The 25337-nt window shown below is 40.8% G+C and overlaps 1 protein-coding gene across 2 annotated transcripts in view; it reads right to left on the minus strand.

Moving 5' to 3' along the window:
• The window catches only part of SLC24A3 (solute carrier family 24 member 3), a 511438-nt gene that overhangs the window by 162402 nt on the left and 323699 nt on the right, over nucleotides 1–25337 (minus strand). The gene's annotated exons all lie outside the window — the stretch shown is intronic.

A 25337-nucleotide genomic window follows, 5' to 3' on the forward strand; every position in this document is an offset into this window, starting at 1 on the left:
AAGCTGAAACTGCCTTTTCACCCCTCCCTCCATCCCCTTCCTCCTCTTTCTCCCTCCTTCCCTCTTCTTTCTATCACATTGGCCATTATACACATACACACACACAAGTGTGTGTGTATATATATATGTATATGTGTATATATGTATATATATGTGTGCACGTGCACACACACACACATTGGTTATTGAACAGGGATACTTCACCACTGAACTACATCCCCAGTCTTTTTTATTTTTTGAGACAGGGTCTCATTGAGTTGCTGAGCATTTCACTGAATGCTGAGGCTGGCCTCCAACTTCTAATCTTTTTGCCTCAGCCTCCTCAGTCTCTAGTCACTGTGCCCAACTACAACAATATTTTTATAGTCCAGTTTTTATATATTTTAAAACCAATGCCTCTTTCTCAATTTGCCATCATTATTTAGGGTTTGCCAGAAGTAACCCCACATTCATTAAACAATTTAACTCAATGGTGAAAATTTTCAGTTGACTCTGAATTCTCCACTTGATTAATGGGGCAGGAGAGAGGACAATTTAATAAGACAGACTGGTTATTAACACCATGAACAATTTTTCCACTAGAATTCTTTGTTAGCAAGAAAGGAATTTTATTTTGGATTCTTCTTGTCAAGGATAACAAGTAACAAGCATTTTTTTTTTTTTTTTTTTTTTTTCCAGCACTGGGGAATAAATTTGAGGCCTTGTGCACGCCAGGCAAGCATTCTACGACTGAGCTACATCTCCAGTCCAACAGGGCAACTTTTGATTTCTTTTGTCTGAATATTTGTGCCCCTTCCAAATTCATATGCTGAAACTTAATCACCAATGTGATGGTATCAGGAGATGGGGCCTTGGAGTAGATCATAAGGAAGGATCCTTCAAGAATGGGATTAGTGTCCTTATTTAAAAAGTCCCAGAGAGCTGCTGTGCTCTTCCCACCATGTGAGGAGACATCTGGAAGTTGCCATCTGCAAACCAGAAAGCCCTCACCAGACACCAAACCTGCTTGATCTTGAATTCCCCAGACTTCAGATGGGGAGAAAGAAATGTGTATTGTTCCTAAGCTACCAATCTAAGGCATTTTGTTATAGCAAGCTGCCTGAACAGATTAAGGCACACGGCAAATCTTTTGTGACTACTAGCATTTAGATTGGCCTGGTTTGTTGAAACCCTTGTATTTGTCATGCAGAGGAAAGGGGGTCTTTAAAATTCAGCAATTCACAATCTCCTCCGGTCATTTATAAGATGGCTTTTTGAGCTTTCTTTTCCCTGGGCCTAAAATGAGGGAACTGGTTTTATGATGACCTGTCTTATGTTAATGGTCTTCATTTTATGAATGAGAAACTGAGTTCCATTGAAGAGAGACTTATTTTCCCAGGTGGATGAACAGCTTATTGATCTCCTTAAATTTCCCCAGACCAGGGTTTTTTTTTTTTTTTTTTTTTTTTAATAAATTCTGCCTAGAGTGAGTTGGAGATTACCTACTGTCCTTGGTTAGTTATGCAACTATTTTTCATTCTTACTGTTGAGGTCTATAAATGAAATAAACATATGACCATTCTTTTATGAATTGGTTCTTTAGTTATACCTGACAATAGAATTCATTTTGACATAATTATAAAGGCATGGGATATAATTTTCTCTAATTCAGTCCCTGGTACTTCCCCTTCCCCTCCCATTCTCCCACCCCCTGTTCCTTTCCCTCTACTCTACTGATCCTCCTGCTATTTACTTATATATTTTTAAATTAGTGTCTTGTGGCTGTACATGATGGTGAGATTCACTGTGATGTAGTCATATAAGTATATAGGAAAGTTGGGTCAGATTCATTCCCCTGTCTTCCCCTATCCCATCCTTTCCCCTTTCCTCCATTCCCCTTTGTCTACTCACTGAACTTCTATTCCTTTTATTATTCCCCCCACCCCATTATTGTGGATTAGCTTCCACACATCAGAGAAAACATTCGACCTTTAACTTTTTGGGACTGGCTTATTTCACTTAGCATGATAGTCTTTAGTTCCATCCATTTATTAGTAAAGTCCATAAAGAATATGACCATTCTTGAAGTGCATATTTGATTGATTGGAATTAGATGATGGAATTTCTCATCCATCAGTATTCCTTGTCTTCAGTTTGTTTTATTGAAGAAGTGTCAAATTACCTCCAGGGATCTCCAAAATAATGTGATTTTGCCCCTATCACTGAGCCTCACCAGGATTCTGGGTCATTTCATTACACATTTCATTACGTGTCCCTTTGGCAGGTGACTTATTTATTTATGAATAGCAAGTAACAGGCTCCTCTCATGAGTTTCTGAGCCGAACCATAAACATGGGTTTTCCTGTTTTTCTCAGGGATGCTAAATTTTGTTGGGGGATGTACTAATGCTGTAGGTCGCTGAGGCAATGGCTAATTCAAAGTCAGTTTTGCAAAGCTGCAAAGAATTTTTGAAAATCACACTCCTTTACCTAATATGTACAAACATATCTGTTTAATCTGAGCATATGTGAGAGAAATTTTTTAGTAAAATAGAACAGGGTACCTCTAAGTCTTCCTGCTTGGCTTCATTATTGCAGGCTGGCTGCAGTCCTTGCTCAACTCCTGGAGGCTTCTCCACCGAACTTTCTACTCCTCTTTCCACTTACCCCATTTGCTGTCACCCAGTACGTTAATAAAGTCACTCCTTGGTTTAAACCCAAAGGACTTAAACTTAGCATACTATAGTAATGCAGCCACAACAATGTTTATAGCAACTCAAATTCACAAGAGCTAGATTGTGGAACCAACCTAGAGGCCCTTCAACAGGTGAATGGATAAAGAAACTGTGGTATATATACACAATAGAATATTATTCAGCCATAAAGAAGAATAATATTATGGCATTTGCAGGTAAATGGATGGAATTGGAGAATATCACGCTAAGTGAAATAGTCCCCAAAATTGGATAGATAGAATTGGAGAATATCATGCTAAGTGAAACAATCCCAAAAAACCAAAGGCCAAACATTCCCCCTGATAAGTGGATGATGATATATAATGGGGGTGGGGGGATGAGAAGAATGGAGGAACTTTAGATTATGTAGAGGGAAATGAGAGGGGTGTGTGAAAAATGGTATGAATCTACATCATGCACAACCATAGAAACAAAAATGTGTACCCGCTTTGTGTACAATGAATCAAAATGCAGTCTGTAAAAATAAAAAAAAATTAAAAAAAGAAAGTTGAGGCACACATTCAGAGTTTAATACAGTTATTTCAGCTCTGTGTTGTACAGCCTCAGTGGATCCCAATATGCTACTCCAAGTGAGGAAAAGAAGGGAAAAAAGGTACTTCCCTCTGAGCACCTCCTGCTGAATACAAGGTGTTAGAGGTTTTGCATAGTTTCCCAATTAGGTTTACCATCCACTCCTTGAAATGGATGTCAACAGCAAGCATTACTTTGCAAATGGGGAAATGGAAACTTACTGAGATTATGTAACTTGCCAAGACATCCAAATCTAGGAAGTGAACTCTATACCCAACGGGTGATTTCTACTACCACAATATTCTATGTTGCCTTTCTTCTCCCCAACTTTTCTGGAAGAACATCAAGAGCCAGACCATCAAAATAAAATGTGAGTTACATATGCAGTTTTCTCAATTTGGACTTGCCACCTTGCAAGGGTTCCAGAGACACTGTTGCTGGTGGCCACCATAACTGAATACTGGAGAGAGGTACCCCATATTTTGTTTTTGGGTTATTTCTTTTAGATTGCATTGAATCCATGCCTCTTCCTATACATTTAAGGCCTTAGAGTGCCTTTCTGCTTTGTATGAATAAATGTCTTCCTTTTCTTAAACCCTGCCTACTCCCTTGCACTGTGTGCCTTCTGCTGTTCTCAAATCATCCACCCTGCTGTCATGCATTCTCTACAACTTCATCCAAAGAGTACACAGGCTGGTCTGACTCTCTGAATGCTCCCTCTTGTTCATACTCAAAGATTTTATAATTTCCATTTTATATTTTACATGGTATATATTTCTGAAGGCACTTGAAGACAGATGAATATATTTCAATGCATATACTCTGACTCTTGGTCTTGGATTGCTTTTGACTTTGTAACGTCCCAAGGCTTGGAGTCACTGTTTCACAGTTGTCTGATGTGGACAGTGTTATACCACTAAAATAGTTTTACCAAGTATTAGCTTTACATATCTCACCCAGTCATTCTGATATTATTTACTGAGCAACCACAATGTCAAAGACATTCTGAGGGAGAAGTAAGGATTTTTCCAATCTGGACTCCTGCCTCTTGAAATTTACACAACTGTGTTAAAGATAGGTCATTCTACCCACTTTTCTGGTCTTGGGTGTATCCAATTAGCCATGAAAGTCACCTTACTTTCTTGTGAAGCAGTAAATCACCTTACAAAAAATGTGACCAACATACCATCTTCCCAAGGCTTTTGAGTGTCCTGTCAGTACCAGGTGCTACATACATTCATCATACACAAACACATACAGAGATGAAAACATGGAGGTAGACACAGCAGTGCATGCGTAGGTTTCCCTGGAATCCTATAAATGGCTTGTAATTTAGAAGTTAATAGCTCTCTAGACAAGAAAAATAAAGAGAGGGAAAGAATGAAGGGAAAGAAGGACAGAAAAAAGGGAGGAGGGAGGGAAGGAGAAAGGAAAGAAGGATGGAAGGAAAAGAGGAAGAAAGGAAGAGGAAGAAAGGACATAAGGAAGGAAGGGAGGAAAGGAGGGAGGAAGGAGGTAAAGAAGAAAGAAAAGAAGGGCTAGACATGGTGGTGTATGCCTGTAATCCCAGCAGCTGACTCAAGAGGTTAAGGTGGGAGGATCATGAGTTCAAAGCCAACCTCGGCAACTTAGCAAAGCACTAAGCAACTTAGCAAGAACCTGTCTCTAAATAAAAAATAAAAAAGGGTTCAGTGGTTAAGTAGTGGCTCTGGGTTCAATTTCTGGTACGTAAATAAATAAATAAAAATACAGGAGGAAGTGAGGCAGGAAGATAGAAAAAGGCAAAGTCAGTCTGGAGCCTTTAGAAAACTTAACAATTGTGGCCCTTGGTTTTTGCCCACCATGCTGCATTCCTACTGGTCCTGATCTAAGCATCTTGGTAAGGCTACTAATGAAGCAAGATGACACAGGTATAGACTGTCATGTAATCCTACCCAATCTTGTTCATAGAAATTGACATTTGATGTAACTGAGGAAAAAGTCTTTATGTCATGAAAATTTCAGGCTGGGGAGAGTGGAGGCAGCCATGAAATGCCAAACAGGGAATGTCTTTTTCTTTTTTTTTTTTTTAATATTGTTTTAGTTGTTGATGGACCTTTATTTTTATTTATGTATAGGAAATGCTGAGAATTGAACCCAATGTCTCACATGTGCTAGGTGAGTGCTCTACCACTGCATCACAACCCCAGCCCCCCAAAAAGGGAATTTTGAGAGAGAGAGAGAGAAAGAACACAAAAAGGTCTTTAGAAATATTTAACCTCCAAGTAATAAATAAATGGAAGCTGCTATGATCAGGTGGTATTTCATCATGAAATAAGATTTGGACCCTTCTTTGAACTCTGAGATCCAGTTGGTAAACAGTGAAGCGACGGTTCCTATTGTCAACGACATAATGGCAGGTAGATGGATGGAATTGGAGAAGACCATGCTAAGTGAAATAAGTCAATCCCAAAAAACCAAAGGCTGAATGTTTTCCCTGATAAGTGAATGATGATACATAATGGGGAGTGGAGGGAGTGGGAAGTGAAAGAAGAAGAAGGAAGAACTTTGGAAACAAGAGGGGGGAGGGGGTGGGGGTATGGAAGATGGTGGAATGAGACAGACATCATTACCTTATGCACATGTATGATTACACCAAGGGTGTGAATCTACATCGTGTACAACCATAGAAAAGAAAAGTTGTACCACATTTGTGTACTATGAATCAAAATGCGGTCTGTAAAAATAAAAAAAAAATAATAGTAGGAAAGTATCATAACTCGGAAGAAATGGGACTCTGCTTCTCTTTTTCTAAACTTCTCAGTAGATAGTCAAGGTGAGGAGTGGCTACATTCTACGGACCTGGACAATTTGGTGTTAGAGTCATTTCACAGCAAAATGAATTCAATGGTCCCCTCAGTTATCAGGTCAATGTGTAGGTAGCAACGGGACAGTGGTGAGTTGAAACATCCACAGACACCAAGAGGACAGGGCTGTACATTGAAATATGGGGATGTGGGAGGAGAGATGTTTACATTTATTTTCCCCTTAGCTGGAGGCAAAGGGTAGGAAGATCCAGCTCACCTTCCTAAATCTGGCTGAAGTCTCAGAATGGAATGATCCTGACTATTTTTATAAGATTCAGAAAGGAAAAGAGAGGGTGGAGGGAGAGATATTGATCCTCTAAAGGTAGATTTTGAAAGAAACTATAATATCATAAGTGAGAGGTAACTAAATTGAAAAGGGTTCCCAGGAAAATAACAAAGAAATGAGTGGTTTCTTGCATAGTCAGCAAAAGCCAACTTTCCAGTTTTTACTTATATTTTTAATTTTTTAAAAAGTATTTTGGCTTTGGAGAAACTTTGATATATTTTGAGTCCCAAGAAAGGATCCAACTGCTGAGATTAGCCTTTTTTATTACTATTATTTTTTTATTTTTACAGACTGCATTTTGATTCATTGTACACAAATGGGGTACATCATTTCATTTCTGTGGTTGTACATGATGTAGATTCACACCATTCGTGTAATCATACGTGTACATAGGGGTCACGGATGTCTGTCTCATTCCACCATCTTTCATACCCCACCCCCTCCTCCCTCTCATTTCCTTCTATGTAATCTAAAGAGGAAAAATTTTTTTTTTTTTTTTTTTTGATGATCTGGGAGTGAAGGGAAGGAAGATGGAGGTAATGAAGGAGCCTCTTGAAATCAATTCTCAGATTCACAAGGCAGGAAGTGGAGTGTGTGCCACAGGGTGGACAATGAGCAGGAGTTCTTCCACAGCAGAGTATTAGCCCCCAGGAGCAAGAAAAGCACAGTTCTTCCAGGCTAGAGGTCGGGGGACCCTCCAACATAGGGCAGTACATGCTCTCCAGAGGAGGCTGGGAGGAAAGGCACATGAAGCAATGCAAGAGACTCATGGCATGTCACAGCAACTCCACCAAGGAACTCTTTTTTTCTACGCCCATCATGAAGGCAATGAAAGGTCATGTGAATGCGGGGTGGGGAGTCAGGAGTGGGAATTCATTTTAAAATGATACTACTTCCTATCTTAATTTCTGGCAATTTCAATACACATGTTGGTGATATTTTCAGTTTCTTGAATTCCCCTCTAAGGGTCTTGTCATTGATTCTACCTCAGACCCTTGCCTCCATAGTGGACCCTGTCATTATCAATATCTACTGTCCCCCACTCCCCTCAGTATCAGATCCATTCATTCCACCCTGATCCCTACATCCTGACTATTCCATCTGATGTCCTAACTTCAATAACCCTTCCACCCTAAATAGAGTCTCCACTTTGACAACATGTGAATCAAAGAGCAGACTTTGCTAAGTGGAAAGATGGAAGGGGCTGGGTACATTAATGAAGATTCAAAGGCTCTCAAAGGAATCCCTTAAATGCTTCCCCTTGAGAAAAACAGGCACCTATAAGTTTGAACCATTATTGGATGAGTTTTCTATTCCCTGTAATCAAATGCAACTCTCAAGGAGCAGCATCTACTTGCTCCGTGCAGTGTGTCCTTCTGTCTCCTCCCCATTCTCATTTGCTCTCAGACCTTGCTGCCCACTTGGGTCTACTTTACTTTTCCACACTCACCCTCAGCCCCATCTGCTCTTAATTATTGACTCTTTTTAATTTTTTCAATATGGTTCCTTAATTGGTCACAGCTCTCTCTCAAGGGAGTTCCTCTCTCAACTAGACACAGGAGGTACTTTTCCTCACAGGTACAATAAAGGGTCTAGCATACCATGGACAGAAGGGCAGAGATTAAATTTTATGCAAAGGTAAAAGGAAATTCTATTGGTCCCAACTCTAATTTCATTGTGACATCATTTGGAAGTGTTTAAATTAAGTTCAAATAAAAAGTAGAAGTAAACTTTCCATTTCCTTGTAGGCACATGGGCGTGAGCACACACACACACACATGCCAAACCCATCTCACTCCAATTGTGATTTTGTTGCTACACAAAGTGGTAATTTTCCTTTCCGTTTCCAGTTGTCCACTGGCCTCATTTCATGAACCAAGGAATAAGGCAAAGTTATTGCCTGCCACCCTCTTAAAGTCTCCCTTGTCTCCTTTGTGGGGTGCAGTGGAATTTAGCTCAAGAATACTGTATTATTTGATGTTCAATGATATGTCAGTAGAACAAAAGTGTTTCCTCTATTTTTTTTTTTTTTTTTTGATTTGTTGACTTTCGAAGAACCAAAAAGAAATATATAAAGTAGAAAAACTAAGAGTAGGGGCAAAAGGAAAATTACTGTTAATTTGTAGATTCCTATCTAGAAAAGCATGGAGAGAGTAAATTTTCAAGACCAAATTTAGTAATGCTGTTTTGGCAATTCAAAGCTTTTATTTGTATTTCCCTCAAACTCACTTTTCCCTAACAAGAAACATTAGCAATGATTGTGACTTAAATGACACAGGATATTTTAAAGAAAATATCTAGAACTCTTAGTTTCAAATGACTGTCACAATTCAAGCTAGTGATCTTGGAAAGTTATACAGTTTTTTTTATTGTGTTTTCCATTTTTCCAAACACGTTTGGAACTCAGATTCCTCTTCCTTTTTTTCCTCCCCTCCTCCTTTTCCTTCTCATTGTTTGTAGTAGTAGGGATGGAATTCAGTGGTTCTCTACCACCGATATACATTCCTAGCCCTTTTTATTTTGAGACAGAGCCTATGTTGCCCAGGCTGGCCTGGATCCTCCTGCTTCACCCTCCTGAGTAGCTGGGATTACAGGTGTGTTCCACCTTGCCCAGTTGGAACTCAGAGTTTGAAGATCATACCATTTGAAATAATCTGTCATTCAGTTGGAAATGAGTTTTCAAAAGAGTCAAAGGCTTTGAGGTTGAATCTAGTAACGACATTGAACAAGTAAGTTACGAGTTATACATGTATTTAAAAATCATATCTATCTTTTGGTCAGAACTGAGGTCTTGGTTCTGCTTTGTCAATTTTTACCCTTGGAGGGCAGTATACCTCATTTGGACAGATTTGCTCTGGATTGTCTACCTAAAATTCAGTCGAGGTAGAAGTCTGTTTAGCTCTCCATCAAAATTTGGTGGTCCCTTCATCACAGGGTAAAAGCCCTCACTGAGAAGTGTCTACCCAGTCACATAAAACATCTCCCAGCAGCCCTAGTTGTTAGGTGACACCATGTAACTGAGTTCCAATCAATCAAATATGAACTAAGGGAAGTGATGGCATCTGCTCTCAGGCTTGGTCCATAAAGACCTTTCATGTTTTAGTACTTCCATTGGCTATCTGTGAAGGTTCAGAAATATCTTGGAAACCACATGTTGAAAATGGCAGAGCCTCCATTGAAATGAATTAACCTCACCATCTTGACCTGCAACTACCTTAGGAGATCCATGTGGGGAAGACACTGTCCTATATGTTTGCATCATGATACATTTAATTTGTGGAAGATAGACTTCTAAGATATCCTCCTGATGTACACGCATCTCATTTTTATTCAAATGTAATTTGGGTGTTGCTAAGAATGGGTTTATTTTAAGGAGTTTTGGATGGTAAACATAACAAAAGTCTCTAGCCAGTTGACCTTAAAATAGATAGGTTTTGGTGTGTCAGAGTTACTCAGGTGAGCCCTCAGAAGAGGTTAAGCTCATCCTGGTGAAAGAGATTCAGAGTGAAACACACTTGATTTGAGGATATTCTCCATATATAGAGGGCACACCTTGATTTTAGCATTGTGAACCTGCACAGAGAAACCAGCCATACTTTGCCTGACATCTGTGATAATAAGTGGCTGCTTTTTTAAGCTTCTAAGTTTGTAGAAATTTTTATACAGCAACAGAAAACTAATACAGGGCATATTTGTTACTACAATTAGCCTACCCTATCTGGTACCCAGACATATTTAGTCAGGCATCCTGTAACATCTCATTGTTCAATTACAACATATTCATAAAGAAAATTTCTGATTAATGACATAGATTTTCAAAGGTCATTATATATAATGTTAAGGTATGTGTGTTATAGTTTGGACATGAGATGTCTCCCAAAAGCTCCTGTGTTAATGCAGGGACATTCAGAGGTCAAAAAAAAAAAAAAAAAAAAAAAAAAAAAACTGGATTGTAAGAACTCTACCAGCAATCAACAGATATATGAAAAAATGTTCAACATCTTTAGTAATAAAAAAAATGTAAATAAAAACTACCCTAAGATTCCATCTCACCCCAATTAGAATGGTGATTATCAAGAATACAAGCAACAATAGGTGTTGGTGAGGATGTGGGGGAAAAGGTACACTCATACATTGCTGGTGGGGCTGCAAATTAGTGCAGCCACTCTGGAAAGCAGTGTGGAAATTCCTCAGAAAACTTGGAATGGACCCATCATTTGACCCAGCTATCCCACTCCTTGGCCTATACCCAAAGGACTTAAAATCAGCATACTACAGTGATACAGTCACATCAATGTTCATAGCTGCTCAATTCACCATAGCCAGATTGTGGAACCAACCTAGATGCCCCTCAATTGATGAATGGATAAAGAAACTGAGTTATATATATACAATGGAATATTACTCAGTCATAAAGAATAATAAAATTATGGCATTTGCAGGCAAATGGATGAAATTGGAGAATATCATGTTAAGTGAGATAAGCCAATCTCAAAAAAACCAAAGGACGAATGATCTCGCTAATAAGAGGATGATGATACATAATGGGGGGTGGGAGGGATGTGAGAATTGAGGAAGGAGGGACTGTATAGAGGGAAAAGAGGGGTGGGAGGGGTGGGGGGAAAGGAAAAAAACAACAGAATGAATCAAACAGCATTACCCTATGTAAATGTATGATTACACAAATGGTATGCCTCTACTTCATGTACAAACAGAGAAAGAAGATGTACCCCATTTGTTTACAATAAAAATAAATTTTAAAAAAGGAACTATAACCTAATCAGTCCATCCTGGTTTGAATGGATTAGGTATTAATGCAGGCAAGTGGAGCACTGCTGGAGGAGGTGGGTCACTGGCATTATGCCCTGGAAGGGTTCATCTTCCCTGTGGCCCCTTCCCTTCTCTCTCCCTCTGATTACTAGCTATGAGTAGAGCAGTGCTCCCCTGCCTTGCCTTTCCACCATGATATTCTGCCTCACCTTAGGTCCAGAACAATGGAGTCAGCCCACCATGGGCTGAATCTCTGAAATCATGAGCCAAAATAAACACATCCTCCTTGAAGTTTCTCCTGTAGGGTATTTTGATCATAGTGAAGAAAAGTGAACTAATGCAATGTGGAAACAATGGACTAACCATGGAGGCCAAGATTTATAATTTGTGACAAATATGCTACCTGTAAACAGGGGGACCTTTCCAAATATGTAATACCAGATAAAGAATGAGCACCAACAAATCAAGACAGATGCTGGCTGGATCAGAACTGTGAAGAGCTTGGTATCACCCTTGCTTATAAGACAATACTTTTTATGCCAGGTTCATATTATTCATGCACTGGGCCTAAAGTATTCTGCATATACATTCAGAGAAGGAAAGAATGACGGTGGAAGAAGAATTCTAAAACAAAACTTGGATCAACATTCATTGTTGATGATCTGAGAGAAAAATCCTAAATTGTACCATAGTTCCTAATACTTGGTTGTTTTGCTAAAGTCTGCAGTGATATCTACAAAGATGTCCTGATTTTGGGGCTATGCCCAAAGGAGACTGCTCTAATTAGAGAGGGGACAGAGCTACAACCAGGGCTGGGGATTATTAGAAATCATGAATCTTTTTCTTGCTCTGGCTCTGGGACACCATCAAAGGAACTGCAGTTTCAGCATCTGCAACTGAGCTGGGCTCTGGGCAGGAGGACGGTGGGGGAGGGAGTTTTTTTTGGCCTGGTCATTCACCCAGCTGCTGCTGAGCATGCACAAATCTTCACTGGAAGAAAGAAAGTGGGGAATATGACAACAGTCATGGAGCTGCAGTTACCTGCGAGATCCTGTGTCATTTAATTCCATCTCAGTGCATTGCATTCATTTTCTGAACAGCTTTATTGAGGTATAATCTACATAGCATAAAATTCACCTGCTGTGATTATACAGTTGTGATTTTTTAACATATGTATACAATCAGGCAATTATCACCATGGTCCAGACCTAAAGTACTTCCATTAACCCAAAAAGTTCCCCCATGTCCATTTTCAGTCAACCTTCACCCTTATCTACAACTTCTATAGCCTGGCAGTGGTCTAGATAACAATCCATGGGGTAATGGGCAACAGAGAAGAGACCATACTGTCACATGGTCTTCTGGTGTTCTTGCTAAAATGTAGATTCTGACTCAGTTTATTTGGGGTGGAGCCTGGGATTCTGAATTCTATCCAGTACCCAGGTGACACCCAGTCTGGTGGTTCATGGGTCACACTCTGAGAAGCCAGAACTGAGAAGACCTGCTGATAGATTCAGCAAGGCAGGCAAGGCAGGCATAGATGTTATAGATGGCACCCAGGTTTTTGGGCTCTGCAACTGCTGAAGGAACACAATTTCAGAGGAAGGAGAGGCTGCAAAAAGACCAGGTTTGAGAGGCAAGACTTGGATTAACTCCATGGACAGTTGGCTTCAGTGTTGTATGACAATGTCATACAGAATCAGAGAACCAGCCAGGTGTGGTGGTGAATGCCTATAATTCCAGCAACTCAGGAGGCTGAGGTAGGAGGATCCAAATTCAAGGCCAGCTTCAGCATCTTAGTGAGACCCTCAGCAACTTACCAAGTCCCTGTCTCAGTAAAAAATAAAAAGGACTGGGATGTAGCTTAGTGGTAAAGCAACCTAGGTTCAATTCCCAGTATCCCCCATGCAAAAAGGAAGAATCAGAAAACCTCCCAATTGAAAATGATCTTAAAACTCATTAGCTTGCCATTCCAGAAAATGAAGGCAGGGTTTCCAAGGTGATCACCTATTCTCAACATTCTGCAAAGCTGCCTTTAAGGGTTGGAGGTGAGACCAGGGGTGAGCAGTGATGGAGTTGGGGAGAGCAGGTGTCTCTGGTCCTTCCAACCAGCCCTGCAAAACAGCTCTGTTTAATACATCGATAAGATTAGATTTATAATCTATTGCTTAAACAAAGAAGAAGAAGAAAAGCGATGGGAAGAGGCGTAGAAACATTTGAAAGCATCCTATTAATCCATCAATTTGTATTGATGGACACAAATTGGTCCCCAAATTTGCCCCAGCACTGCCGTAACACCATAAGATATCCTCTCCTGTGGAACAGGTGGCAGGGGAATATGCCCGGGGATGGCAGGGGAGGAGAGAGGGGGTTGGTACAGCAGAGGGGCCCAGATCTCTCTGTGCTCCGCCCCTGTTTCAGGGGGACTAGCTAAAACCACTCCCTCTCTGTGACCCGGGGAGCTTGGCTGACCTAGTTGTTTGATTCCTTTCAACTCCACATGGGAGAAAAAGTCAGAAAAAAAAGCAACCGTTTTATCTGGTCTTAATTAAACACGATCTGCATAGAGAGGAGGGGTTCCGCACATGTGTGGAAGCCAGGCAGCCGACTACAGGGACAGTGCCTTTGAAGAGGAGCCCTGCAACATGCTGGGATTCGAATATCCACATGGACACCGGGGATTCCTTTTGCTTCTTGAGATAACTTGGCCACACAAACCGTGTGTACCACTCACTAAATATCTGCTGTTTCATAGTTTGTTTTATGCAATTGTAAGGATTTTGATTTAAAAGACGTTACCTGCATTCCCTTATATATTTCCCAGTTTTCCTTCTGACCACTTGGAGCCTAGTAAGTAGTGAAAGAAAAACAATTGAGTTGTAATGTTTTTAAATCCCTTGTGAATCTTCTACCAGATCTTTTTTTTTTTTTTTTTAATTATGAATGTGCCTGCACAGCTGTATTCTTCCTTAATGCTTGAATCTGGTGCTAGGAAGAAGCATCCATATCTCCTTTTCCCCATGCTTCTAATCAGAGTTGAAGTGCACAGTGCTTCCTCCAAATGAGCTGTATTTGTGTCTTTCTGACTCACATAGGTGGTTAGGTCCACTTTGCTGACAGTGTCATCTTGGATGCAGTGAGGAAAGAAGGAAGCAGCATGATAATCTTGGCCTTGTGCATCTAAACCTAGCTTTTTTCAGGGTTTTGCTCAGGTGGTTATTAGATTCATATTTATTTTCAAAGTTTGCTATTGTCCTTTGCTAAGAAATGCCCTCAAGATGAGGAGCAGATACTGTATTTGCAAATCTCTTCTCCCATGGTCTGTAAACATAAATTTTAGTCTGGTGCAAGGGGGATGCCACTTCTTCTCCCACCTCTATCCCCAAATGCTAGCATTCCAGATGGTCCTTCTATGCCTATTTTGTTTTTTCTTTCAAGTGTCCTGTTGATTCTATTGCTGTGTCACCAATGGATGGCTGGACTCTTGGAACTGAGACCGAGAGTGAAAATCACCTGTCTCATTGCTGGTCTACTTCTTACCTCCAAAGGATTTTTACAGGTCCAAATGCAAACTGTGCACCTCTCAAGGGCCCTGAAGGTTTCTGTGATATTGCTGCTTTCTCTTGCAATTGTTTTTATTGCCTACAGTTTATCCTTTTCCTAACAACTTCAAATGTGGCAAACTAGATTCTTAAAGGGTGGTTTTGATGTGGGGAAGTGATCCAAAACCCTCTGGAGGTAAAATGTGTCACTCAAGTGGGTGTTCAGGCTTCATTATCGTTTTTTTTTTTTTTGTTTGTTTGTTTTTTTGGTTAAAAATGAAGTGTAAGATAGTAGAGTGAAACAGACATTACTACCTTATGTACATATATGACTGCATGACTGATGTGATCCTACAATATGTATAATCAGAAAAATGAGAGATTACACTCCATTTATGTGTAATCTATCAAAATGTATAAATGCATTCTACTGTCATGTACAACTAATTAGAACAAATAAAAAATTAAAAAAAGAAATGAAGTGTGACTACTGCAACATAATGAGTACTTCCTGGTGGGACTCAGAAACACCAAGACTCTTCAAATGTCCAAGAAGAGTTCCAAAAATACTCAGGATAATGGCAACATCACAGGAGTAAAGGTGTGACCTCGCAGGGTACTATTTGAAGGGACTACTTGAATCTGGTGCTAGGAAGAAGCATCCATATCTCCTTTTCCCAAGCATACATCCTGGAATGTATAAGACAGATCTCATTCTTCACAGTCATCAGTTGCTCCGGAGGCAGGACTACATTATGATGTTCAAAATTTTGTTAATCTCTTTGTAAATATCACACACATTACCTTTAGGAAACCTACTTTATCAATTCGACCAACATTTACTGAAAGTTGGCTACCCAGAAAGCATATTGTCTGGTTCATCTAGGAGGCAGAATGCTGTACTTCCTCTCATCACCAAGGTGAAGTTTTCCCATTCACCCAGCTGGGCGGACCACTCCCTTCCTGTGGTCCTGCTGGAGAAAGCTGTCATACAGCTTCCTGAATCCATTAGCATTTCTGCTCAGGGGTGGAGTTTCATTAATCTTTGCTTACCTAACACTAGCATGGCTTGACACATCACAGGCCTTCAATACATACTCACTGAATGAATGTTACATGGTTCAGTTCCCTCCAGTGGCTCACATTTACAGTCTAGCATCCTTGGCTACCCTAATCTCTTTCATGATATGCCATTTCAAAATGGAGCTCATACTCTTAGAAAAATTTGCCAGTCCAGAGTTCTTTTTCCTTGTCACATGCCACCTCCAGGGGTAGGGATGCCTACATGAGGATGAAAGAGCTATGGGGTCACATCTCATTATTGTCACTCCCTAGATGGATGATCCTTAGGACCAGATTACATTTCAGAGCTTCTGTTTTTTGCCTATACAGTGGGCACATGCCTAAGTGCCTTAAATACAAACTTAGCTTAATCCTTTCTTTGACACTCACCGTAGGTATCATTACCAACATTTTACAGGTGAGAAAACCAAACCTACAGAAGGAATAGGTCAGACTGAATCTCTGTCACACTCCATAGTCAGCCCAGCTGCTGTTGGTAGTCTTCTGAAGGAGGCTCTGTCCTTTTCTCTCATAGGCTTATGGACTCAGGGGCCTTTTTAACCTTTCCCTCCCTGCTATAGCATGGATAGAGGTAGTGTCCCCCAAACGTTCATACCTAAAAGTCTGGTCCTCAGAATGAGAGGTGATTGGACTTTAAGTGTTGGGGCCTTGGGGGAGACCCTTAGGTCACTGAGAGTATGCCAAGAAAGGGGAGTATGGGTCCCTGATTCCTCTCTGTTTTCTGGTTCCTGACTGTGCTCCCACCATTATATGCCAATCTTGCCCAAGGCCCATCAGCTTAGAACCATCTAGTCTGGAAACTTCAGAACTGCGATTAAAAAAATAAAGCTTTCTTTACTTTTTGAGTAGCCTGTGTCAAGCATTTTGTTATAGTAATGTGAAGCTAATACACTCTCCTTAATGCTATTCCTACTCAATCAATGCCTATCTCCTTCTGGCACAGCCTGATTTTGGGCTGACCTCTTACATAATTATAGTAGTAAAGACATCCACTAATACCTATAAACTGGAACATTTTTCTTACTCTCATTTTGAGAGGCAGCCCTCATTTTGAGGTTACTCTCAGCCCCTGTTTTAGTCAGCTTTTGCATTGCTGTAACCAAAATACCAGAGAAGAACAACTTAGAGGAGGGCAAGTTTATTTGGAGCACATAGTTTCAGAAGTCTCAGTCCATAGATGGCCAATTCCATTTCTCTGGGCCCAATGTGAGGCAGCACATCATGGGTAAAAGACCCAGGAGAGGAAAGCTGCTCAGGAAGGAGAAAAAGAGAGAGATGGGTGGGGAGGAGGGGAAGAGGGAAGAGAAGAGAACAGAAAGAAGAGAAGAGAAGAGAAAAGAAGAGAAGAGAGTAGAGTAGAAGAGAGCAGAAGGGATCACCCTTTTCCAGGGCCTCTAGCCTCACCACACCCACCTACAATTACCACACAGATAGTTCATTCAAACTGAGATAGACTGGTTAGGTTAGAGTTTGTGTGAACTGATCATTTCACCTCTTAATGTTCCTGCATTAACAGGAGGTTTTGGGGCACACCTCATATACAAACTATAATAAACCCTAAGCCCTGATTATACCAGAACTCTAAAGTTCTTCTTGCAGTGCTAATGAAACTACCACAGCAGAAAAAAAAAAAAAGAAATCTTTGCACTTTCAAATATAAAATATTATGATTTCACCTGGTGCCTGGTTTCCAGTTAGTTTACCATCTCTGATGGAGCAGCTTTGCCTTCTCAAGAGGAAGTTCTAAAATAGGAGGTTAAGTTTTCAAAAGGATGACCACCAATTATAAAGCATAATGACTACTCTTTTGTAGTCACACCCCTTAAACTTGGGGGATACATTTCAAGATCCCCAGTAGATGCCTGAAACCACAGATACTACCAAATCCTACATATAGAAAGTAAGCACTTTAGGGCTACTCTGTGGTATATCTGAATTATCACTATGCTTGTTCCTTGGGGACATTATTAGATAAAATCGAGGTTACTTGAACACAAGCACTGTGATACTGATTCTGATAACCCAGAAAGTTACTGTTTCTAATGAGCAGGTAGGTTACACAGTATGGATACTCATCAACCCCAGGCAGGCCTAGTAGCCTGCATATGGCGAGAGTACCACAATTTTACAACTGGTAACCTGCAAACCAGGATAGTGTGTGGGAGGGGGACACAGACAGGATCAACAGCCATACACCCCTCCTATCCCTACAAAATCTTCTTAATAAGGTCCTAATTGGGAAGACCATCCTGTCGCTCCACCAAAGTTTTTTAAATCTCAGGTAAGGTTTTTATATTTTAATGAAGGCATTCAGGAAACAACAACTGAGTTCTTTAGAAATGACTTTGATAAGGAATGATACTGTTCATAATGATATCACCACAGGTGGTCCAAGGAGGTCCTGGAGAGGGGGGACCTCAACAGAGGATGATGGGGTCCTTAGCACACACTGTAGAAAGGAATTTGGAGATGTGTCAGATATTGAGGCATAGGGATTTATTTAGGAAAGCAAGGAAAATATATTTAAGGGAGAATGTGGGCCATCTTGAGAGTGAGAGACAGTTTTGGGCTTCTCAAGTTCTTCTTTTAAAGGAAACTTGGTGAAAAGGGGGTTATGGGAAGATGTGTGAGGATGACCACAAGATAAGTTATGGTGGTCTGGAAGTTCTCAGGATCTTTATATTGACACATCCACCATTATCTGATCAATAGACAATATTGAGAAACACCCTATATTAGAGGTCTCATGTCTCCCTTTGAGTAATTCATTCTAAAAACACATACTTTGGAGTAATTGACAACACAAAGGGCAAGTTTTGTAAGTAGAAAAATTTCTAGTAAGTTTGAGATTTAAATGAAGATTTAGTTTTCCCAGAAATCTGGGAGTGACAAGCTGGGAGAGAGAACGGACTTTGGGAGTAAAGGTATGAGGAACTTTAACACAAGGCCTCCAGATTGAAGTCATAGTCTCCTCTGTCCTTTCTTTTGTCTTCTTTCTATCTATTTTAATTTTTTTCTATGCTATGTCACAAAGATCCTTTCTAATTCTAAGATGTCAGGGTCTGGCATTCCAGGAGTCATGGGGCAGGTAGGCAGGGCTAAGGGCATCCACACTCTTACACTATGTCTCCAAATCCCCTTCCTTCCTCATCGCCACTGACGGAGATAGCACTTCCTGGCACTTATGAATGAATAAGTGCAGCTGACTCTATGGGTTCAGGAAAGGGGATAGAGTAGGTACTGCTCTCGGACACAAACTTTTAAAGTTTTAACTTGGCCATAAAAGGAAGCAGAGAATGAGAAAGAAAGGAGAGAAAATGCAGACTGCTAGGATGATCAGGGACGAGGTGGGGCAGGAGCTCAATTTTCCAGAGCCCAAAAAGTTGGGATGGAGGGTTTTAGGGCAGCTTAACCTATTCTTTATTTTTTATTAGTACATTATAAATATACATAATAGTGGGATTCATTTTGACATATTGATAAATGTCATAATATATTTTGTTCCATTGCAATCCCAGCACTTCCTCTTTCCCTCCCTTGATCCCCTTCCTCTACTTTATTTCCAACATACTCTTGAGAAGCAGCTTCCTTGGGGTATGATGATGATGAAGAAGAAGTCTTTCACATAAGTCCTTCTCTCTTATCTGAAAGGCTTCTATTGTGAACTGTAGCCTAAAAGATTGATTTTTTTGGGAAGGTTTAAGCAAAATTTCTTCCCTATAAGGGAAACAAAATTTGTTTCCTATAAGAGCAAACAGTGGCATAAAATAAGAACATGTGAGCTATTTGTGTGAGGGGTTCTTAAATCAGCCACCTCCCAAGTCTTCACCCTCTCTGGTTCTTACCCAAAATATTTTTTTTTTTTTTGGTAGGGTTATCTCACAAGAAGCAGGTACAGGGACCTGGCGGAGAATATTACTTTTAATATTACTTCAAGACATACACATTTCAAATACATTTAAAGTGACATTGTTATTAAAATAGATTCTCTTTTCATTTACACTTGTAATGGGTCTTTGGTGAATATAACAAATTAGCTAGGACTGTCCTATAAAGGGATGGAAGATGGAAGATACTTTGTTTCACCCCCACCCCATCTCAGCTTCCCTTTTGATTGATGAAAATAATTTTGGAAACTAAGCAAATCAAATGCAAAGAGTCAATTAATGCAGCACTGACTAAAATGTGGATGCAGAATGTCATGAAATGGGCCTCATCCAGTGCAATATTAACTCACATATAGCACATGTGACGTTCATTTCTTCTGTGGCACTGACTGCCCCTCACATACTGTTTGGAATGTAGGATACTGAAAGGGTTGGTGTTTCTGGCCTCTGAGAATCTTCTGGTTTCATCTTTGTGTAAAGGAACTACTCTTGCATTTTTGAGGTGGATTGAAGATTTAGTTTGCATTTCAAATGGAGGCTTAGGCAGAGATGTCCTGGGAGGACTTCCCTTAGTTTGCAAGTGGTCCTTCCAGGCCTCCTTTGCTGGGAGAATTGCTTACTGAGTTCCTTTATCTCCCTTTCCTGGCCAAAGGGTCAAGTCCTTGAGAAGACAAGTTTTGGAGTCTGGGAGATTCTGTCCAATTGTAGATCTGGACTGAATAGGTTTACTCTGTGACTTGGCTAGGTTATCTGTCCTCTTTGAGTCCTAGTTTTTTCAATCTGTAAAATGGAAAGGTCATAAGAACAAACGTGTCCATGTTTCCTGCTATCTTGCACTGTTATGAGGACAGATGTCTATTAGGCAGCAGATCTCAGGCAGACAGGTTCCAGACAGCACTGACCACCTGGCATGTGGCTGGAAGGATTACAGCAACAGAGAGCCTCAAGTTCACAGCCTTGTACCTGCCCACTTGAGCATGTGAAGAAACCAGGCTGACTCCAGCATGGTCTTTCACTTCAGGCTGCTGCACAGAGATGGGGAGGGCAGGAAGCAGGCTCTGCCCAGTGCATCTGGGGTTGCCATATCTCCAGCAACTCTGGGATTCTGATTTAGTTTCCTTTTTCACTGGAGTGGTCATACATAAGTGGTGAGATTGAATGAATTTCTACCCAATGACAATTTTCTTCGCTAGTGTCCTAAGAAAATTCAGGAAATGCTGATCAAGACCTATAAATGAGTTGTGGACCAAAAAATGCTGAGGAGTCCTAACTTACAATAACAGGTAGGAAATCTGTATGCATAGAGGGTGGGAACGGTCAAAACAGTTTTTTTTTTTTTTTGGGGGGGGGGGATGTCAAAAAGAAGTCTCCACCTTCCAAGAGAGATTTCAGATTACTACTCCTGGTTTTGGATTGCTAGTTGCTTCTGGAGTTGTACCTGGTCAAGCCAACAGAATGGCACCCAATGCCTCCCTTGGAAAGAGCTATAATAAAACAAGTGCTGGCTTCAGAGAGTGAATGAACAGCTTGGTGGTAACTGCCAAAATTTTTTATTTACAGAAAACTGGCATTTTGTAAATACCAAGCTGTGTTATTTATGTAGCTGTTTCTCATCAATATATGTGGGGATTCTGTAATTATCACTAGTGCTATTCCAAGCTTTCCAGAACCTCAGACAAGTGAGCTTAACAGAGTCATCTAAGCCCTATAGATATCATGGCCTGGGGCTCCTGCTCTTTATGTAAACTATGCCTTCAGATGAGAGCAAGGGACCAGGGCAGAGCTGAGGTTTGAGTTGTGACCAAAGTCTAAGTTAGAAGCTTCTTTACTTGAAGTGGGGGGGGGGAAGTGCTTGGGAAGGTATCTGGTCTACCTGGTCTTGTCCCCTCATTCTCCATTTTATAGCTAGCAAAATCTTTCCAAGATGTAGCTGTGGTTGGATCAATTCCTTACTTGATTAAACTTCCTCAATGACTTTTAATGTTGTTACTATAAGTGGTTTAGACCTCTTCCCTGCTTCAGCTCTTGCCATTGCCCATCATGAGCCAAATACTTTAGTCATAGTAAGAGTCTTATAAATCTACACATGCCTGTGTTCTGTCTCCCCTCTGCCTTCGCACAGACTGTCTTGATGCCTGAGATTTCCCTCTGCTCTCCCCTCCTTCACTGAGTCCCACTTATATATTATCTCTTTCAAAGTTGCTACAGTAGATTGTTTTCCAAAGACACACACAACAGTATCACTGTGTCCCATGTGCTCTTCTGCAGTATGACCTTGCTGTGCCCTTTATTTCCAGGCAGATCCTGGAACTTTCATTCATTAAAATGTAGCAGAAGAGATGCTGGGCCAGTTTTAGGGGTATTCCTTCGGCAGTATGGCAGCCCCTGCTTTCTGCCTGTTGGAGCTCTGAGCAGCTCTGCAAGTCATTCAGACTCCTCTGTGGGACACAGAAGCCATGCAGAGCAGTTCTGGGACACCCAGTATGCGAATGAGAAGGCCATCTTGCATGTTTGACCCCAGAACACATTGGTAGGACCCCAGCTTCAGCTGTCATCTTACAGCTTCTGCCTGAGGCAGAAACAAGAGCCACCCAGCTGAGCCCAGTGGAGTCACAGAGCCAGGATTGATAATAAATTATTTCAAGCCATTAAGTACAGCAATAGATACCTGCAAAGGGTGCTTTCTCTGTTTCTTAAGACGGGATCAGGCAGTTTTGAAATTCAGTTAGTATGTGTTAATGTAGCCACATTGGTTGTTTGTGATTGATATCTGTCTTTCTGCATGGACAGTGTCTCTTTTCCTTTCAGTTATTAAATATCAAATAATATGCCAATCAGTGGTTTGTTCATGGACTCCTATGACAGCCTGTGCTGATCCTTATTATACGAGTTAATTGCCTACCATTTAGCTGTGTGGCCAATGCCATGTTACCCCACCCTTCTGCCCTTCAGGTCCTCATTTGAGAAGTGGTGCCATGGTGTCTATCTCTGAGTACTGAGGGTTGACTGAGCACAGCATGCAGAAGACCTGGCAGCATTGGTATCACAGCTCTGTAGACAGTGTCTTCTTCCTACATAACTCTGTAATTTACCTGTCTTTCTCATTGGATTATAAGTGCTATATGCATCATCTATCACTGAATTCTTCCTGCCTGGCATACTGCTTGGTGGCTTAGAGGCACTCAGGTACTCATCAATGGAAGAAAGAATAAATGGTTATCTTCAGTTCCCTATTCCTTGTCCTTCTCCATAACAAGAACCTAGGTGGTAGAAGGCTCCATCATAGTTACTCCAGGACAGAGAGCAGGGACCATCTCCATGGTGGGGTCCTCAGTATTGTTCTCAGTATTGTAGAGATCCCATGAAGCACATGGTTGTGGACATCAGAGGCTGAGATGGCCTCTGAAGATTTAATGACTCTGTTGAAAAGAGAGGGTGAAGGCAGATCTTAGTATTTGGACCCTTAAGGGTCCAGATGAGAGGACTGCAGAACCTGACCCATGAGTGGGAGAGATGAATTCCTGATTACCTGGATGGTTATTAATTTGTTTGTTTGTGTGCTTTGGGACTTTTGGGAAACACTCTGATGCACTCAGTACCCACAGTTGGGTCCTTTTGTAGCTAAAAATGACATTGAGGATGAATGGTTTGTTATCCTGGTGACTGACTTTACAGTGGAAGGGACCTTCTGCTCAGCTCCTATTCTGATACTTGTGGACAGATGCAGAACAATGTGACTGGGCATCAGCAACAGGAGCCAGGCATTGCCAAGTGTCCTGCTTCTTGTCTTTAGTATTTGGGGGCTAGTGGTTCTTATTTGTGACAGGAGTCCCATTCCTTACGTAGAGCAGCTGTAGGCCTCTGTTCTGCCCTCTGATCATGTGACTTGATCTAACCCAGGGCCTTGGAGATGTGCTCACTTACTAAGGACTAGAAGGTACAGAGCCTCCTTGGGAGAGTTCTTCCATTGTCAAGCTCCTAGATACTGCCTGGGGAGTTTTATTTAGGCAAAGAAAAGCCTCCTGGTGTGTTTTCAAGAACTTCAGCCTCTTTAGAAGGTTTTGTGTTCTTGGAGAATCAAGAAAATGTCACAGTTGTCCAGGGATGGAGGTTTCAGTTCACCTAGAAACCCTTTTTTTCTTCTACTGTATAAATGATAAATATTGAAATTACCATTGAGAACTTGAGAACATTTTCCTCATTTTAAAGATGAAAAAGCCAAGACCTGACAGGAGAAATAACTTTCTCAAGGTCATAGAACCGGTCAGTGGTGGCTCTGTGACTCAATGACCTGCCATCATTGAACTATTATGGAAATCAACAAGTTTAAGATCTGGACATCCTCACCCAGCCATGCTCTCTCCCCTTTGATGAATGGGTTTACCATCACCACTGAACCCCAAAGCATGCAGAAAAAGACACTTAGAACTCAGTTGATCTGAAGATATTCAAGGCAGCATGATGATGCCCAGCAAGTACGCTTTCTTTGTATCATGTTATTAGACGATTCACAATGAAAAACAATGGAAGTCTGCCCACGTTATACAGTGAAGGACCCCTTTTCCCTCTCTCTTCGTGCTGTGTATCCATGCCAACACCATCATTAAATCAAGTCAAATCAACATGAATATATTCACAGAGGAGTATCATACTTACTTCCCAACACGTTTTCTTTTTTTAAATGAGGGCCAGTTAGTTTTATAAGGAATGACGCAGTAAATCATCCCTTTAGTCATGCTGAACTCTTTCTAGTTTGAACAGATTCCTCCCTGAGCTGACTCGTCTATTTACTATAGGAAGAGAAACAAGAGGATTCACTTTTTGCCATTTTTGGTATAGAAAAGTCTGATTCTTTTGCCAGCAGAGCAAAGAGTAGGGCAAACATTCAGGCTTCAGGCTATTGGTAAGAGTTCACATGCAGACAGGAATAGGGACATGTGTAACACACTGCCCAAGATAGTAATCTTTGGAGTCCAAATGGAATCAAGAAAGGGGATGCATTTTTGGACAGAAAGAATAATGCAGAGCATAAACATAAAAAGAAATGTTAGTCCTACATAATAAAAATATGATTTGTGATAAATATATAAAAAAAAGAAAGGGGATGTGCCAGCATACCTAAGCAGGGGGCAACTTGGAATGTTTGAGGACCAGGAGGAAGGTCCAGAGCTAATGTGTAATGAGTGGGGGTTGGACATTAACTTGGAGAGGTGGGCAAGGTCAGATCCTGCAGTCCTGATTATAATGCGTGTTTTCAAAGCACCATTTGGACTTCCACAAGTAACATGGACATGAAAGAGAGAAGATGAGATCAAGACACAGAATTTGCCCATGAGTGGGGAGTAAGGGAGAGAGAGATCAAAGTTGATTTCTAGGATTCCAGCCTGAGTAATTCAATGCATGGTGGTTGACAGATGGTAACAGTAACTGAGATGTCAAGGCTAAGGAATAAACAGGTTGGCAGAGAGAATGAAAACATTCTAACTCCATGTAAAATGAGGAAGCCTGTGTTGCCAAGGGAGATACACACATGCATACACACACACATCCCTCACACATGTATGTATATATACATTTATTTATCAGAACTACATTTTAGTAGTACTTCAAATATTAAAATTATTGCCCATTGTGTTTTACAAAAAGATTAGAGAGTATTAGAAATTTACATATGTGTGC

The sequence above is a fragment of the Sciurus vulgaris genome, assembly GCF_902686455.1.
Source record: "Sciurus vulgaris genome assembly, chromosome: 2".
Lineage (NCBI taxonomy): Eukaryota > Metazoa > Chordata > Mammalia > Rodentia > Sciuridae > Sciurus > Sciurus vulgaris.